Source organism: Paroedura picta, chromosome 2 (assembly GCF_049243985.1).
Source record: "Paroedura picta isolate Pp20150507F chromosome 2, Ppicta_v3.0, whole genome shotgun sequence".
In the NCBI taxonomy this organism is placed as follows: domain Eukaryota; kingdom Metazoa; phylum Chordata; class Lepidosauria; order Squamata; family Gekkonidae; genus Paroedura; species Paroedura picta.
This window is the reverse complement of record NC_135370.1, coordinates 168,885,811-168,903,098: the sequence shown is the minus strand read 5'-3', so window position 1 is coordinate 168,903,098 and position 17,288 is coordinate 168,885,811.

Below are 17,288 nucleotides of genomic sequence, written 5' to 3'. Positions count from 1 at the left end.
ATTTTATTTGTGAAAATGTGACTGTAAGATATGGCATTGTAGTGGAATTTTGAGTTTGGCGCCCAGGCCTTGGGAAGTGACCAGCAATTCCCTGGGAGGAATGCCTCTCAGTTGTATGGAGCAAGCAACATATGGGGAGGTGATACATTTGATCTCTAATAGCAGCATTTTGGTTTTTCTTTGTAAAGTACACTGAATTCTAGGGGATTGATTGGCTGTTTTGACAAAGGATTATCATTGGCTGTATTGGGTTGTGACACAGTCTACTGATGTAACAGAATTGATTTTTGCTATATATTCCCTGTCATGTAAGGAGATCATAATCTGACGAAGAGTGCTTGCACTTGAAAGCTCACACCCTGAATAAATCTTTGTTGGTCTTAAAGGTGCTACTGGACTCTGATTTTAAGACCAACAAAGATTTATTCAAGGTGTGGGATTTCGAGTTCTTAGTCTGAGGAAGAGTGCTTGCACTCGAAAGCTCACGCCTTGAATAAATCATTGTTGGTCTTAAAGGTGCTACTGGACTCTGATTTTAAGACCAACAAAGATTTATTCAAGGTGTGAGCTTTCGAGTTCTTAGTCTGAGGAAGAGTGCTTGCACTTGAAAACTCACGCCTTGAATAAATCTTTGTTGGTCTTAAAGGTGCTACTGGACTCTGATTTTAAGACCAACAAAGATTTATTCAAGGTGTGAGATTTTGAGTTCTTAGTCTGAGGAAGAGTGCTTGCACTCGAAAGCTCATGCCTTGAATAAATCTTTGTTGGTCTTAAAGGTGCTTCTGGACTCTGATTTTATTGTGCTACTTCAGACCAACACAGCTACTCATTTGAATCTGTAATTCAGAGACAGCGAAGGAGACTTCCTCACGCCTTATATGTTAAGGTAGAGAGAGAGAGAGAGGGTGGGGTGTGGGATAGTTGCCAGACACAAGACTGGACTCAAATTAGTTCCCACACGTGTTGGTTATTTGCATGCTGATCACAAGAATCAGTGAAGAAAGCAAGAAGTTGGGCTGTTTCTTCAACATTAAAAACACAGAAGTAATGACTACTGCCCAAAACAGACTTGTCACAATAACAACTGAATAGAAGAGAAGGAGACATGAAAACAGCTGGAAGGATAAAACCTGTGGATGCCAGCTCCAGCTTGGGAAACTCCTGAAAATCGTTGGGAAAAATCTATTCCCTTTGCGGACTTACTGTAGTAAAAGTTAGCAGAGTTATTGTATAAATAACGAGACCAGACAAGGAAGATTTATTGTATATAAAAAGACAAACTTTACTAGCTAAACAGGGTAAGGGAACTGGAAGTTAAAAACAAGAAAATACTACATGGCTGGGATTCAAGATGGATCTGCTTCTCTGCCTAAAGCAGAGTTCTTCTCAAACAAAGAGAGGAAGTAAAATTCTTTCTTTTCCTGCCAAACTTGTGTACATGACAAACCAGAGTCAGGCCATGGCCGGGCAGCTAGGAAATTTACATTTGAAAACACACCATTTGACCCACTCTGCCTGTCCCACTAGTAACAAGATTAAGCAAACAGTTTAACCCTTTGACTGGCCCTTGGGAATGGAGCCTGGGGAGGACAGGGACCTCCCTGGGATAGAGTGCCAATGAGTTAGGATTGCCAGACCTCTGGTGGAGGTGGGCGTGGGGGGCCTGTTGCCAGGTCCTGCCCCTCTGCCACTGATCAGCTGGCTGGTGAGGGGACTTCGCAGGAGAAAGACGATTTCCAGACTTCTGGTGCTGGTGTGCGTGTGTGTGTGTGTGTGTGTGGGGGGGGGGTTTCCCTGTTGCCAGGTCCTGCCCCTCGGCCACTGATCAGCTGGCTGGTGAGGGGACTTCGCAGGAGAAAGACGATTTCCAGACTTCTGGTGCTGGTGTGCATGTGTGTGTATGTGTGTGTGTGTGGGGGGGGTTCCCTGTTGCCAGGTCCTGCCCCTCTGCCACTGATCAGCTGGCTGGTGAGGAGACTTCGCAGGAGAAAGACGATTTCCAGACTTCTGGTGCTGGTGTGCGTGTGTGTGCGTGTGGGGGGGTTTCCCTGTTGCCAGGTCCTGCCCCTCGGCCACTGATCAGCTGGCTGGTGAGGGGACTTTGCAGGAGAAAGATAGCAATAGACCCGCTGTTGGGTGAAGATGGAGAGATTCTGACAGAGGACAGAGAGAAAGCAGAAAGGCTCAGTGCCTATTTTGCCTCTGTGTTTTCCAGGAAGAATATGGACACATCTAGGGATGGTAGTAGGCAAGGTATAGTGTCTGAGTGGTGGGTTGACATGAACAGAGAGGCTGTTGAGAGGCAACTGGCTGCACCGGATGAGTTTAAATCACCTGGGCTGGATGGTGTGCACCCGAGAATGCTCAAGGACCTTTCAGGAGAGCTTACGTAACCTTTGTCCATCATCTTTAGGACCTCTGGAGAGGTGCCAGAAGACTGGAGGAGAGCAAATGTTATCCCAATCTTCAAAAAAGGGAGGAGAGATGACCTGGGAAACTACAGGCCACTGAGTCTAACCCCAGTTGCAGAAAAGATAATGGAGCAGATTTTAAAGGGGGCAATTTGCAAACATCTGAAGGGCAATTTGGTGGTCTGAATGGATTTGTCTCCAAGAGGTCCTGCAAGACCAACCTAGTGTGCTTCTTTGACCGAGTGATGGGCTTGCTAGATCATGGAAACTCATAATGTTGTTTATCTGTAAGGCTTTTGACAAGGTTCCCCATGATGTTCCGATGGGCAACCTGGAAGACTGTAGATTGATATTTAGAATGGTTAGGTGGATAGGGGACTGGCTGGAAACTGCACCCAAAGAGTGGTGGTCAATGGGATTTCATCAGAGTGGAGGGCGGTGAGCAATGGGGTGCAGAGGAGAGTGATGAGAATGATCCGGGGCTAGGGGACCAAGCCCTGTGAGGAAAGGCTGAGGGACTTGGGAAGGTTCAGCCTGGAGAAAAGGAGGTTGAGAGGGGACAGGACTGCTCTCTTTACGTATTTGAAAGGTTGTCAGAGGAGCACAGGGAAAGGCTCCTGTTGGTAACAGAGGAGAGGACCCGCAGGAATGGGTTTAAACTATGTGTTGAATAATAATGGTTAGATGTCAGGCAAAAATTATTTACACAGTAGTTCAGCACCAGAATCGGCTGCCTAAGGAGGTGGTGAGCTCCCCATGGCTGGGAGTCTTCAAGCAGCGGCTGGACAGATACTTACCCTGGATGCTTTGGGCTGATGCTGCATTGAGCAGGGAGTTGAACTAGATGGCCTGTATGGCCCCTTCCCACTCTAGGATTTTAGGAAGGACCTAGACTCTATGATTCTAGGAAGGACCAGGCCATGTTGCTGGCATCACACAGGAAGTGATGTCATCACACCAGTAATGTCTGGATGACTCTGGTATTTGAGCCAAAACTCTATGCCCAGTGTATCTCTATGCTGCTGAGGCCTCTCCCCTCCTCAAACCCTCCCCTTCCCAGGCTTCATCCCCCCAAAATATCCAGGTATTTCCTAACCTAGAGCTGGATTATGTTCCCCCTCCATGCTTCCCCCTCCCAGATTCTTGGGACTAGACTGGAGTAACTCTGCACCGAGTTGCTCTGTTATATAAAAGGCTATTTGTACTGGGGAAATTTATACAGACAAATTTGCTTTCTGTGATTCGCGTCTGTGACACAAACAAAATCATTTCAAAGACGGCAGACGTTCAAAAAGTCTTTCTAGGAAGTCACATGTTTTCTTGAAAATGGTTGGCTTTTGTAGCCATGATGCAAACCTCAAACTGCTATCTGTGCAATGCCCTTGAGCAAAATAAAAGAAACAAGAGTTCTGAGTCATGTTTGCAGGAAATGGGGTTCCCCCCCCTTAGAGAATAACATTTGCATCTCTGTCTCTGACTTTCTCTCTCTAGCCTTGTCAGCATAGGCCAAATCCCACCATTATGGTTTGTTTGGGGAAAATCTCCTGCCAGTCATCTGTGTTGGCTGTTTTCATCTCTACCTATTAGTTGACGTTACACACATCCAGAGCTGCTAGAAATTCCATACCAGTTCAATGTGATGGGATAGATCAAGCAGAGTCGCCTGATATGCAACCCCTCAAAGACGGAGGTCCTGGGGTAGGGTAGGAAAGGACCAGGTGAAGAAGCATGCCTGCCCTGCCTGGGTGGTTTACCATTGCTCTCGGTAGCAACCCTGGACTGCCTTGGTGTTTTCCCATCCAAATATTAACCAGGGCTGACCCTGCTTAGCTTCTGAGTTCTGACAAGATCAGTAGGATATCCAGTCTCCAGGTGGTACTGAGTGTTCTCCTGCTTTTACTATTAACCTCCAGATAACCAAGATCAAGAAAAGGAACCATACAGCATTATTCCTTGCTGAGGTCCCTCCCCTCAGATACCCAGGCATTTCCTATCCTAACCCAGAGGTCAGGCTAACCTGTGGTTAAAAGGCAGCAACTGAAGCAAATGAATGCAGGTGAACTCTCTCTCTTTGGGCATTAAATATCATCATCAGTACAGGCTGTGACTGTAGAAAGCAAGTTAGCTCAACAGGATCGGTCACTTGATTTGTGGCTGGGCAATAATTAAGTCCTCTTTGTCAAGGATGCAACAAAAGTATTCTTTTCTTGCTGAAGATATAGTGCCCCTTCCTGGTGAATTACAACTTTGGCTATAGTTTTGGACTCTTGGCTTCAGAAAAGATCTTTGACTACCCCTTCAGAAGTTTGAAAACATTGGAGGCTTTTTGGATGCCTCCTTGAAGCCTTCCCTCCCTCCCAGAGTTTGCTTATATTTCTGCCCTTGTCCCCAGTTAGGACCCCCAAGTCTTCTGTTGTGGCCAGATTTGCTTGGAGGGCGATCAAAACAAGGGAGAGCTGGGTGGATTCGGAGCAACTTAGGTACAGATAGTCTCAATTGCTTGAGATAATGCTTGTGAGTTTTCAATTATAATGTTGATTCTTATAGCTGGAATGTTTCAGATTTTATACTATTTTAATTATCAATGATTCTTTTTATGTATTTTGCAATTTGATTACTGGTCTAGTGCCGTAATAAAGAGGATTTGATTTGATTTGGACCCCCAAACACCTTATATCACTCTCTTTCATTTTACCCTCACAACAACCCTGTGATGTCACTCGAGGAATCCAGGCGGCTCCTGGAAAGCATGGCATCTGGCTGGAGTTCCTGGGGGAGGGTGGACAGTGCTGGTCAGTCTTTGGCAACACTGACACACATTTGGACATTTCCAGGGCAGAGATGGGATTTCCGAGCAATATACTAGCGAGGTGCAGGGAATGTTGACCAAGGGCGTTGGTGGGAACACTCCCTCTCAAAGTGAGGAGGGGTCTGACCACTAACAATGCCAGGGATTGAACCTGGGACCTTCTGCATACCAAACAGATGTTCAGCCAGTAAGCCACACCCCCTGATTCAAAGAGGGGAATGGAGGTTCTGCAGAATTTCAGCATTTTGCTCCGTGGACACAAATGAAGCTGCCTTAAACTGAATCAGACTCTTGGTCCCTCAAGGTCAGTATTGTCTACTCAGCCTGCCAGTGGATCTCCAAGGTCCCAGGCAAAGATCCTTCACATCACTTATTCCCTGATTCTTTTAATTGGAGATGCTGGGGATTGAGCCTGAGACCTTCTGCATGCTAAGCAGATGTTCTCCTTGGCATGCAGTAGAAGCCACCATGGCAATGTTTTCTCAAATTGTGGCTCTCCAGATGTCCATGGACTGCAGTTCCCATGAACCCATGCCAATGTGTTGCGGGCAGGGACTCATGGGGATTGTAGTCCATGGACATCTGGAGAGCCACAGTTTAGCCATCTAAACGAAAATAAAAGATTCAGAACACATTTGAACAAGCAACCAAAACAAGAACCTGCGTAACATGAATAAAATTCATGCAGAGAAACGTGTGTGAAATATCTTCTTTCTTTTATACTGAAGAACTTTGTGAAAGGACAGAGTTTCAAGAGTGGCTCTCTGTTTCAAATTCTTCTTCAGACAAGGTCTAAAACAGGGGTAGTCAAACTGCGGCCCTCCAGATGTCCATGGACTACAATTCCCAGGAGCCCCTGCCAGCGAACGCTGGCAGGGGCTCCTGGGAATTGTAGTCCATGGACATCTGGAGGGCCGCAGTTTGACTACCCCTGGTCTAAAACATACAGTATAACAATTGCAAACAGGAACAAATACAAAAAGAGGACAGCACTTCCCTCCAAACAACATAATATTAGGTAGTTGGAGGGTATTGCTTTCCTGTTTTTGGTTTCCCATCTTTTTGCATTTGTTCCTGTCTTGTTTGTAATTGTTATGCTGCATATTGGAGACCTTGTCTGAAGAAGAATTCGAAACAGAGAGCCACTTCTGAAACTCTGTCCTTTCACAAGGTTTTTCAGCATAAAAGAACGAAGACTTTTTACACAAGTTTCTCTGCATGAACTTTATTCATGTTGATGTTTAGAGCCAACACACCCCTGTTCTAATCCACTACCCTTCTAGAAATGACTTCAAAGGGTAGTCAAAGAAGAATGCCTTTTTTAAAAAGGCAAAAAGAGAATAAGAGGTGTCAATTGCTAGATTATTTTAAAAAACTGAATTTCAGATAAAAGGCAACATTTTCACAGAATTGCGTAACTAAAACAACTGAATTTCAGAGAGGAGCTAGAGGCCTCTTGGGCCAGTGCCGCGATGCTACGCTAAATAATTCTCCGAAGTACGTTGGCTTGACAGGCCCAGCTTGTGGCTTCGGGGCAGGCTATAATTAAGACCTGTTTAAACAGAACGAGACAAATAGGGTTCTTTTCCTGCCTCCCAGGCACTCTTGGAGTGAAATATTGTTTGTCCGTTCATTGTCCGCCATCTGTTTTTTTTGCAGCTAGAAAGCATCTTTATCAGACTTTCAAAGGCCAACCCCGTTCCCATGGCACTCCCATGGCAAGTCCTCAGAGGCATTGTTGGCCCAAGAGGGAGAAAAGAAACCCGTGGTTCTGTTGCTCTTCTTCCGAATAAAAGGCTTCCACAAACGTACCAATGGGGTGGGAGTCTGGCCTGTCATTTAACAGATCTGTGTAAACCATGTGGGTGGGATTGGCATCCCACTCGATTGGCTCTCCAGGAGGGAAAGTCCAAGGTGACCGGCCCTGCCAAAGGCACGAAGCTGAATGTCTCACCATCTCCTGGGAACCCTGTGAATGTGAGAACCTTTGCGAAAGAATAGACCCCACTTAGCATGCCACATTCCGTAGATGCTGCAGCTTTGAAAAATCCCACAGATTCCCGAAGGCCAAGCAACGCAAGAGAAGTCATGTGGGTGTTCAAGAGTGGCCGGAATTTATACGAGAGGCGCACAATATGTTTCCTCCATGTCCCAGGAGACCGTGAGGAGATTCAACCCGAGTCACTGCTATATACCTGTCCCCGTTAATAAGCAGATTTACGGCAGTTTATCTCAGAGCCCAGAAATGCCCACCCAGGCCCTTTACTAAAATAAAATGAAGCATGTGGCCGATTTTGAGATAAGGCCTTTGGGCTTGTGAAAGGAATTACTGGAGACAAGATGTTTCATGTCGCAATTTAGAAGAAGAGATTGGTTTTATGCCTCGTTTTCATTATCCAGAGGTTTCTCAAAGCGAATTACAATTGCTTTCCCTTCCTCTCCCCACAACAAACCCTACCTCTCCCTGTAAGGTAGGTGGGGCTGAGGGAGCAGGACAGAACTGCTGTACGAGGACAGCTCTTACTGTTGTTACCATTATTATGTTCTAGTTCATTGGCAAAACTGAGTTCAATGTATAATTCTTTACATTTCATGTGAACTGCCCTCAGCTTCAGGAGAGGGCAGTATATAAATATAACAAAATGAATGAATGAATGAATGAATGAATGAATGAATGAATGAATGAATGAATGAATGAATGAAACAGTCAACTATGATCCCAAAAAAATCAGTCAAACAAAAAAGGAAAAATACATATATCTTTTCAAATAGCAAAACCCTATATGGAACTTTAACATAGTTGAATATGTTAACAACGTAACTACTTCCCCAATGGATGGATTTTGCTCCTGTGCAGAATTGAGCTACCTTGTCTGTAACAGGATGGTATTTACCTGTTAGGAGGACAGGTTTTTTTTCTTCCTGGAAATTTTCATAGAATAGATAAAAGTAGCTTATCACCAAGATCTTTAGAGACAGGACATTATAGACGAACATGCCCCATTGTGTTCACTTCTTGTCTGCAATTCCATTCATAATGCAGGCTCTTTTGATATCTCCCATTTAACAACTCAGAAGGGTTAATGTAAGAACTGGTGGGTGAAGCAGCGGAGGTCCTTTTTAATGTGTAGCTCCACGTGGAGTTGGTTGTTAGCTTCCCCGTTGTTTATTTTTGAGAGCTTTTTTTGGTTCAGCTGTGCATCCGTCATCTGCAATGAAAACAAATGATGGAAAACGGATTTCTCTTTTAATGCCACGAGTGTTTATTTTTTAATGTGACTCCAAAATGGCAACTTATTTGCATGAAATGCTTCAGGATATGCAGGCAATACAGATGTCAACATCCATTCTCCCTGGGGACCAAAGAGAAAGGTGGATGCCAAAGTCAATGAAATTAAAAACCAGCAAGCGAATCATGTCCGATTGATATGTTTAGATGTGCAACGTTTGATGCCCTTTGGGAACCCGCTCAAATGATTTCTTTGAGGATTGAGATTGTTGATTTTGAAGTCTCATGCCTGCTTTAATACAGGCTCACCCATTCTTTAATTGTGGTTTTTGTCATACATAATTGTGGTTTTCTTCATAAATAATTAGTTAAACCACTAAAGGGAAGATGCCCTTGGCTTCTATGGGTGCCAAACATCCTCAGCGGGGTGGTTCAGATCTCACCATCTCCCTAGAATCAGCCCAGGTGTTCTTCACTGTCTACCTGCCCATGTGTATAAGGTAAGGTAAGGTATCCCCTGTGCAAGCACCGAGTCATGTCTGACCCTTGGGGTGATGCCCTCTAGAGTTTTCATGGCAGACTCAATAGAGGGTGATTTGCCAGTGCCTTCCCCAGTCATTACCATTTATCCCCCAGCAAGCTGGGTACTTATTTTACTGATCTCGGAAGGATGGAAGGCTGAGTCAACCTTGAGCCGGCTGCTGGGACTGAACTCCCAGCCTCATGGGCAAAGCTTTCAGACGGCTGCATTACCACTCTGCACCACAAGAGGCTCTTAGATGTGTATAGCTGACAGTTATTTACAAAGGTGTGTCAGTAGGAACTGTTTTGCCCATTGATACGCAAATGTAAGCCTGTACTGGGAGGAAAAAGGGGTTGGGCCTAGTCTGATTAGTAGATTGCAGATAGATAGATTTTAGGCCAGACCAGACTATCAGATAACTGATATGTACATAGGCTGATGTGCTCATTTGCTTGCTTAGCACCCACCAAAGCAGCCATTTCCCCCAGGGGACTGATCTCTGAAGTCTAGAGAAAAAGTTGTACTCTGGGGAGATCTCCAGACCCCACCTAGTAGCTGGAAACCCTACTTGAGACAAAAGCTAGCCTACACTCCGCAAGAGTAAGGCCTGGATCCTATTGAAATGTTCCATTTATGCAGCTCAGTTTGTACAATGACACTTAATTATTTATTTACCTCACTTAGAGCCTACCCTTCTCCCCAGTGGGGACTTCAAATGGCTTACATCCTTCTCCTCACCTCTGCTTTATCCTCACATCAACCCTGTGAGGTAGGTTAGTATGAAAGTATGTGATGGGCCCGGGTTCACCCTGCAAGCATCCACAGCACTACGATGATTCAAATCTGGCTCTCCCAGATCCTAATCTGGCACTCTGACCACCACACTGCCCTGAGCTCGCACAAATGAGATCCTTAGCACAAAAGGAAGAGGACATGGCTGAGGCTATTCAGTATGCACAGAATCCCTTCGCAGGAGCTGAGTCATAGGGATTTCCTACATTCTCATTTTATTCACTATCGGTCTTTTCTTCTTTGGGTCCACCTCCCCCTGTTCCTCATGCCTTTTGCTTTATCGAGTGGTCAGTTTGACAACCAACAGCTTTCTTTCCAGTATATCTCCTTGCAGATTTAAACTGCAGGGAAACAAACTGGAAATAAACCGGTTTGATATCAAATTGACCACCAGAGGGTGCAAAAGACATGCAGAACTGGGCTCCTGCAGTGGTTCTAGATCATTGGCGGGGCTGAGAGAGGGTTCAGAACTCCAAGAATGATTAGGCAAGAAGTGCTATTATCGCTGGTTTAATAGACAGACAGGTATTAAGAGTCACAGAAATGCCAACTGCTAAAGCTGTTTGGGCTGAGTTGGAAAGATGGCATGTTAAAACTTCCTGAAAGAGCCAGCTCTACCATCAGAAATGTTTATTTGGAATAAGAATGCAGGCTGGTGAGAATCTTCTTGAACATCTTGACAAAACAGCTTCCATATTATTTTGGATCTAGTTTTATTCCAAGATAGCAGTTCTTCTTCTTCTTCTTCTTCTTCTTCTTCTTCTTCTTCTTCTTCTTCTTCCACCAGTAAAGAGCCACATAGGACAACAGCTGGTGGGATGTTCTTTTTTGCTCAAACTTTTCTGCTCAAACCGGTGAGCCAGAGCCTGCCGATTTGGATGTGAAACACACACCTTTCAACGTTCCGCAGGGCCTGCAAGACGGAGCTCTTCCGCCAGGTCTATCGTTGAGGCTGGGGCTGCTGGGGTACATCGACTGCTCTCCCCCGGGCTTCTTCTTGAACACCGTTGACCTCCTTCTCCTCCACCACCCCCCTTTTTTAGGAAGGGAGGTAGGAAGGGGATCTTATTATTGTGCTGCCATGCTGTGACATTTTAAAGTCTTTTAATGGGAGTTTTAATAGGGTTTTAAGACACTGTAACCCGCCACGAGCCATTTGGGAGTGGCGGGAAATAAATCGAAATAATAAATAAATAAAATAAATATTGACATGGATCAGCTCTTTTTGTGATTGTTTCCTAATTGTGTCCCATCTACTTCTTGATTCAGATATTGAACTATTTCATCACCCTTGTCTTCATAGCTTCAAAGTGTAAGTCCATTTGTTGTCTTCCTATCTTGAATCCAGGTAGTGTTCTGCCTTGTCTTACTCAGATCCTTCCTTGGTTAGCATCTGATGACGTTCCTCATTCCAGCATCTTGCCGCCTATTTCAGCCCATGGATGATCTTTTGGCAAAATTTTGTTTTATTTTCCAAGATTAAAGATTATGCTCTTCATTTGATACACTTAATTCCCCGTTTCAATCCCCTTTGGACTTATTTTCTTAGGTAATTCAGATAAGGGCCCCATTGTTCTTGAAAGGCCTCTTCTGTTCTTCCGTTGACTATCAGTGTCAGTTTGGCCATCTTGGCAAAGTCAGCTAATTTATTTAACCAGTCTTCTATCGAAGCTAATTCTTGCGTTTTCCATTTCTTGGCCAATTCTAGTCTTGCTGCTATCGTCGCGTAGAAGATGATCTTCTGAAGTTTGCTGACAAGTTGGTTTTCTTTGGCTTAAACCAATCCTGGTGGCTGTTCCATAATAACATTCTTCATGTAGAAAAGCAGTCTTTATGTCCACAGGCTCCACATGCATCCTTCTTGCTGCTGCTATGCTCAAGAGCAGGGGTGGCCAAACTGTGGCTGTCCAGATGTATACCGACTACAGTTCCCCATGCTGGCAGGGGCCCATGGGAATTGTAGTCCATGGACATTCTGTGAAGGCAAAGGGGTGGCAGGTTACAGTGGATGAGCGATAGGGATGTGAGTGTCCTACCTAGTGCAGGGGGTTGGACTAGATGACCCAGGAGGTCCCTTCCAACTCTATGATTCTGTGATTCTATGATTCTATGACATCTGGAAAGCCACAGTTTGGCCACCCCTGCTCAAGAGGATTCTTATTGTGGTCTGTCTCACCACAGATGTGAAGGTTTCATCATTGTCTTCTCCATACTTTGGAGAGTACCCTTGAGCAACCAATCTGCCTTTGTCTCTTTGTATTTCCCCTTCTGTGTCACGCTTAGTTTTGAAGATCCACTTGCATCCTACGGCCCTTTCCCCTGGGGACAGTCCTGTAAGTGTCCATTTGGGTTTTTGATCAAAGATTCAAGCTCTTCCTCTGCATCTTCTCTCCATTATCCTGCTTCTTATGAAGGCATTCTTGCTGGTTCTTCCCATATGCAAGGCTCGGGTACAGCTTTTTAAGATGCCAAATTGTGGCCACATACTGGCCAAACCTAAGTTGGATTTTTGGCTAACTGTGCCAGGGCGAAGGAGCCAACTTCCTGTGAAAAGTCAGTCTAAGCTTCTTGGGAGACTTCACAACAGGGGTGAAATTGAAGATCGGCGTACGGAGGGGAGAAAAGAAACGTGCCTGCCTGCACGATTCGAACCGTTCACAGTACAAATCCGGTCCTTGTGCTATTTTAATTTAAGAGGAAGCAAAAGTGATCCCAAATCAGGCAGCTGAACAAAGGCCAACCCAAGAGTGTTGAGTGCTATTATGCACAAGACAAACACGGAGGAGGCGGCTCTTCCTTTAACATGGTTTCTGTTTTCATGGGCCGATTTTTCTGGGGTAACTCCTCTATTTTTCTTGCTGGACTAGACTTCACACTGCCATATCTGCCTCCCACTGTTTTGCTAGCATCAGATTTGATGCACTGCCCATGAAGTCAAAGGTATCAGTCCAGGGACTCTGAAGCCGTTATTTCCCCTGAGTTTTCATGGCAACATTAGTGGTAGAAGATCCGTATGTTCAAAGGAAGCCAGGACGCTGGGAGTTCAATCCGCTCTTTATGGTGACCCTGACATGAAGGTCCAAGAGTCAAAACTGAACCAAAGAACCCACAACTAATATACAAGAGCCCCACAATAGATCATCCCTACTGGGTGTGCTATTGGTCAGTTTTTCTTTAAATTGGCTAGATCTGGTGGACGGGATCCCACCACATATTCGTTAGTTACATGGCAGACTTATGATCCTGCTTTGGACCTTAAACTCGGCGCTTAGCAGGACTACAGACACAACATAGTGCAGAGGGTTGGACTAGATGACCCATGAGATCCCTTCCAACTCTATTATTCTAGGATTCTATAATTCTAACAATTAACACTGCCTAAAGTTGTGTGTAAGACTTCTAATCTGGTGAACTGGGTTTGATTCCCCATTCCTCCTCTATATGCAGCGAGCTGATCTGAACGAGCAGGAATATCAGGGCTCTCTCAGCCTCACCTCCCTCACAGGATGTCTGTTGTGGGGAGAGGAAAGGGAAGGTGACTGTAAGCCGCTTTGAGACTCCTTCGGGTAGAGAAAAGCAGCATATAAGAACCAACTCTTCTTCTTCTTCTTCTTCAGTGATCTCAGGGCTCTCTTAGCCTCACGTCCCTCACAGGGTGTCTGTTGTGGGGAGAGGAAAGGGAAGGAGATTGTAAGCCGCTTTGAGCCTCCTTCGGGTAGAGAAAAGCAGCATAGAAGAACCAACTCTTCTTCTTCTTCTTCAGTAATATCAGGGCTTTCTCAGCCTCTCCTCCCTCACAGGGAGTCTGTTGTGGGGAGAGGAAAGGGAAGGCAAATGTAAGCTGCTTTGAGCCTCCTTTGGGTAGAGAAAAGTGGCATATAAGAACCAATTCCTCCTCCTCCTCCTCCTCCTCCTTCTTCTTGCACCAGTAAAGAGCAGCACAGGACAACAGCTGGTGGGACGTTCTTTTTCGCTCAAACTTTGGAGACTCCAGAGCCTGCCGATTTGGATGCAGCAGTGAAACACACTCTACTGACGTGGATCAGTTCTTTTTTTGATTGTTTTCACTATCAGCCCTATCGCCTTGAGAACCTAACAGTGACAAGGTAGGACATAAATGGTTCCAGTCCTCTGGCTCCAGTCCATGTAGTTGGAATTTGGGCAGAGTCCCCAAGACCCTGCTGCTCTCCAGAACTAATATTTTCCTCTCTGTTTGTACAATATCAGACTCCTCTCCATTTCAGACATTCTGGGGATAACAAGCACTATTGAAAGTTCAGCTGTCCTTCAGGAAATAGCTATATTTCTTTTTGGTCACGCAAGGCCAGATGCCAGGTGAGCCCCTCGAAGATTGATCTGGATTAGGTGCACAAATATTATCGGATCTTACATTACGTATAGTGCATCTCCAAGGCTGCTGTACTTTTTACAGTATCTGACACGTCTCACTCAGAGCAACAAAGGGCCATCCTGAAAGGGGCTTGAGGCAGCCAGGAACAACCAGAATCCAGGGCTACCACTTGCGCATGTTAGGGAAGGAGAAGGAGAAGGAGAAGGAGAGTTGGTTCTTATATACCACTTTTCTTCTCCCCACAACAGACAGTCTGTGAGGTGGGTGAGGCTGAGAGAGCCCTAATATTACTGAAGAAGAAGAGTTGGTTCTTATATGCCGCTTTTCTCTACCCGAAGGAGTCTCTGAGCAGTTTACAGTCACCTTCCCTTTCTGCTCCCCACAACAGACACCCTGTGAGGTGGGTGAGGCTGAGAGAGCCCTGATATTCCTGCTCGGTCAGAACAGCTTTATCAGTGCTGTGTTGAGCCCAAGGTTGCCCAGTTGGCTGCATGCGACGGAGCAGGGAATCAAACCCAGCTCACCAGATCAGAAGTCTGCACTCCTAACCATTAAACCAAGCTGGCTGTCTCAGTACAGCCTGAGGAAGGCAGGGTTTGGGGAAAGATACGGACTTTCATGGGACATAATGCCATGCAGCCCACCTTCCAAAGCAGCCATTTTCTTCTCCATGTGAACTGAGCCCCGTTGCCTGGAAATCAATTGTAATCCCAGAAGACCTTCAGCCACCATCGGGAGGTTGGCAACCCTAGGGGCTAAGCCCTATGGGTGGAGTTTACATCAGACAGGGACAGCCTGCTGGTCATGGAGATGATACTTTGAGGACCATGCAATGTTATCATAGAATCATAGAGTTGGAAGGCCCTACAGGCCATCTAGCCCAACCCCCTGCTCAACGAAGGATCACCCCTAAGCATCCTAAAGCATCCAAGAAAAGTGTGTATCCAACCTTTGCTTGAAGACTGCCAGTGAGGGGGAGCTCACCACCTCCTTAGGCAGCCTATTCCACTGCTGAACTACTCTGACTGTGAACATTTTTTTCCTGATATCTAGCCTATATCGTTGTACTTGTAGCTTAAACCAGTGGTCCCCAACCTTTTTATCACTGGGGACCGGTCGATTACTCGACAATTTTACTGAGGCCTGGGAGTGGGGAGGGTAGTCTTTTGCCGAGAGACGTCGCCACCGCCGCCTGAGTCCCTGCTCTGCTTGCTTTCCCGCCGGCACCCCTGCTTTCCTGCCGCCCAGTGGGGGTTGCTGCCAGCAGCAGCTGCGCAGTGCCAAGCCGAGGGGGATCCCCAGCCATGGCGGCCGCTGGAGAGCATGAAAGGTGAGCTGGCGGCAGAGTGGTAGGGCAGCCCCCGAGGTAGCAGCCAGGGAGGAGGACGAGGAGGAGCCGCGGCCCGGTACCGACTGATCCACGGACCGGTACTGGTCCCTGGACCAGGGGTTGGGGACCACTGGTTTAAACCCATTACTGCGCAGCCTTATCTCTGCAGCCAACGGGAACAGCATCCTGCCCTCCTCCAAGTGACAACCTTTCAAATACTTAAAGAGGGCTATCATGTCCCCTGTCAACCTCCTTTTCTCCAGGCTGAACATTCCCAAGTCCCTCAACCTATCTTCATTGGGCTTGGTCTCTTGGCCCCAGATGTTCTTTGACACCTGAAGTAGCGTGCGGCAATCCAGGCGACTCTCCGGAAACCTTGTTCGTTACGGCTCGTGATGTTCCGAGCGCTATTGAAGCCTACGAGATAAAACTGATGTTTCCGAGAAATGTTCACTTACTAATAAGCTCGGCAATTTGCCAGTGAAGCTAATTGTTTGTAACACAGGCACGGTGCTGTTATGTTAGGCATCGTGCCAGCAATGAATAGCCTTTCGTAGGCTAAATTGCACTTGTCACTTTGAATCTGCACATTTATTGTCAATTGTACTGGTATGCAAACAGGTTGGGTGTGGATAGATGGTCATTGTTACAAAACACTTGACGTTGATACTGGTTGCATTTTCTGAATTTGGAACCATCAGGAGGCTGGAAACTCTGTGGACTAAGGTCGGCAAGGAAACTGTCCACAGGACATCTCTGGCTCGAGCTCAGTTGAAATAAATTGATGGGATTACGCCTCCTCTAGTGTTGGGTTTTGAAGTAGAAGAGTTGGTTCTTATATGCCACTTTTCTCTAGCTGAAGGAATCTCAAAGCAGCTTCCAGTCGCCTTCCCTTTCCTCTCCCCACAACAGGCACCCTGTGAGAGAGGTGAGGCTGAGAGAGCCCTGATATCACAGAAGAAGAAGAAGAAGAAGAAGAAGAAGAAGAAGAAGAAGAAGAAGAAGAGTTGGTTCTTATATGCTGCTTTTCTCTACCCAAAGGAGTCTCAAAGCAGCTTCCAGTCGCCTTCCCTTCCTCTCCTTACAACAGACACACTGTGAGAGAGGTGAGGCTGAGAGAGCCCTAATATCACAGAAGAAGAAGAAGAAGAAGAAGAAGAAGAAGAAGAGTTGGTTCTTATATGCTGCTTTTCTCTACACGAAGGAGTCTCAAAGCGGCTTACAGACACCCTGTGAGGGATGTGGAGCTGAGAGATCCCTGAGATTACTGCTCAGTCAGAACAGCTTTATCTGTGCTGTGGCAAGCCCAAGGTCACCCAGCTGGCTAAATGTGGAGGAGGAGTGAGGAATCAAACCCGGCTTGCCAGACTAGTCCACATTCCTAACAACTGCACCAAGCTGGCACTTGGTGTAGTAATTAGAAGTCTGCACTCCTAACCACTACACCAAGCTGGCTCTTTTGGCAAAGGGTCCGTGAACTAATCTCGTTCCTGGGAATATTCTTCTAAACTTTGGCAAGCATATGAACGTTTGGCTGAAGTATTATTTATTTGTTTTGGGATTTATATGCTGCCCCTCTTGGAATGCCATCTCGGGGCAGTTAACACAATCCAAAACCATAATAAAACCCATAAAATCTAAAATTTGCGAGACTGCCATTAATCACTATTGCACCAGGCATTACGGAGGGTGATTTATAACCATACTGGCCCACCAGATGTTGAACTAGGGAGGAATCAGAGGGGGAATCGAAGGGCAGAAGGGGTGGGAGGGAGGCCCGAGATTTCATGTTATTGTTGTTAACCAGCTGGCCTCAACTATAGGCCTGGCAGAAGAGCTCCAT